This window comes from Meriones unguiculatus, chromosome 2 (genome assembly GCF_030254825.1).
Source record: "Meriones unguiculatus strain TT.TT164.6M chromosome 2, Bangor_MerUng_6.1, whole genome shotgun sequence".
In the NCBI taxonomy this organism is placed as follows: domain Eukaryota; kingdom Metazoa; phylum Chordata; class Mammalia; order Rodentia; family Muridae; genus Meriones; species Meriones unguiculatus.
In genome coordinates this window covers 175,250,091-175,252,038 of record NC_083350.1, presented here as the reverse complement: position 1 = coordinate 175,252,038, position 1,948 = coordinate 175,250,091, and the positions used below count along the sequence as shown (strand labels likewise).

At 41.6% G+C, this 1,948-nt stretch overlaps 1 pseudogene; it reads left to right on the top strand.

Annotated features, from left to right (window-relative positions):
- Nucleotides 1–462: 462 nt before the first annotated feature.
- Nucleotides 463–1,364, top strand: LOC110542098 (heterogeneous nuclear ribonucleoprotein A3-like; annotated as a pseudogene).
- Nucleotides 1,365–1,948: the final 584 nt, after the last annotated feature.

The following is a 1,948-nucleotide window of genomic DNA, read 5'->3' as shown; positions in this document are numbered from 1 at the left end:
GACTAACTCACCCTCTCTAAACATCCATTAGTTGCCATGTTTTAGGAATCACAGTGAAGATACGCCCAAGGTATTTTAACAATGTGGCTGAATAAATAAGACCTAAACAATGGCAATTAAATTAAATTTGTAAAGTCACCCTTTAATCCCAGAACAATACAGAGGCAGACAGATGTCTGAGTTCTAGGCCAGTCTGGTCTGCAAGGGGGGTTTTAGGAAAGTCAGGGATACACATCTCAAAAACCCAAAATAGATATTGAACTCAAGTTAGAAGAGGTTAGTCCAACCTCAAAATGAAGGTAAAGTAGCCACCTGGTTGCCCACTGTCGGGGTGGGGGGTTGGGGAAGGGAGGGCCACGATCCAAAGGAACCAGAACAGCTGAGGAAGCTGTTTATTGGTGGTTTGAGCTTGAAACCACATATGATAGCTTAAGAGAACATTTTGCAAAATGGAGCACACTAACAGACTGTGTGGTAATGGCAGAACCCCAAATAAAATGTTCCAGGATATTTGGTTTTGTGTTGAAGAGGTGGTTGTTGCAGTGTGTGCCCAGCCACACAAGGTGGATGGGTGTGTGGTGGGACCAAAGAGAGCTGTTTCTAGAGAGGATTCTGTGAAGCCTGGTGCCCATTTAACAGTGAAGAAAATTTTTGTTGGTGGTATTAGAAAAGATACAGAGGAATATAATCTGAGAGATTACTTTGAATAGTATAGCAAGATTGAAAGCATAGAAGTAGCAGAAGACAAGCAGAGTGGGAAAAAGAGGATTTGCTTTTGTAACTTTTGATGATCATGACACAGTTGATAAAAATTGTTCAGAAGTACCACAATATTAATGGGCATAATTGTGAAGTGAAAAGGGCCCTTTCTAAACAAGAGATGAAGTCTGCTGGATCACAGAGAGGTTGTGGAGGTGAACCTGGCAACTTCATGGGTTGTGGTCGAAACTTTGGTGGAAGAGGAGGTGACGGTGGTGGCCGTGGTGGCAGCAGAGGTAGGTATGGAGGTGGTGATGGTGGATGTAATGGATTTGGAGGTGACCCTGTCAACTATGGTACTGGCCCTGGTTACAGTAGTAGAGGACGCTATGGTGGTGCTGGACCAGGACATGGAAACCAAGGTGGTGCAAATGGTGGAGGAGGAGGATATGATGGTTACAATGAAGGAGGAAATTTTGGAGGAGGTAACTATGGTGTTGTGGGAAGTACAATGACTTTGGAAATTATAGTGGACAACAGCAATCAAATTATGGAGCAAATTAGGGGGCAGTGTCGGTGGAGGAAGCTTAGGCAGTCCCGATGGTGGTGGCTATGGATCTGGTGGTGGAAGTGGCAGATGTGGTAGCAGAAGGTTTAAAAAATAAATCAGCAGAAAAGGCTACAGTTCTTAGCAGCAAAAAGAGAGAGGAGTTGTCAGGAAAGCAGTGGGTTACTTTAAGACAGTCGTCCCAAATGCTTTAGAGGAACTGTGAAAATCTGCCACAGGAGAAAAGATGATCCATAGTCAGAAAAGTTACTGCAACTTAAACAGAAAACTTGTTCAGGACTGTCACAGCCACAGTTTGCAAAATGTGTAGCTATTGATTAATGCAGTGGAGTGTCAATTAGATGTATATTCCGGAGGTCTTATCTGTTGTAGCTTTTCTTTTCCTTTCATTACATCAGGTATATTGCCCTGTAAATAGTGGTAGTGGTACCAGGAAGAAAAAATTAAGGAATTATTAACTTTTCAACAAATACATAGATAGATAGATAGATAGATAGATAGATAGATAAGAATTTGAAATTAAAAGATGGACTGAATATGAATCAGAAGGAGTTTAGCAGAGATGGGAGGATAACAGGACAAAGAGAAGAGAGCAGTGAGCGTGAATGTGATAACAATGTAATATGTGTATATATAAAAATGCTAAACTGAAACCCATCACTAAGATAGTCAACAAATGCT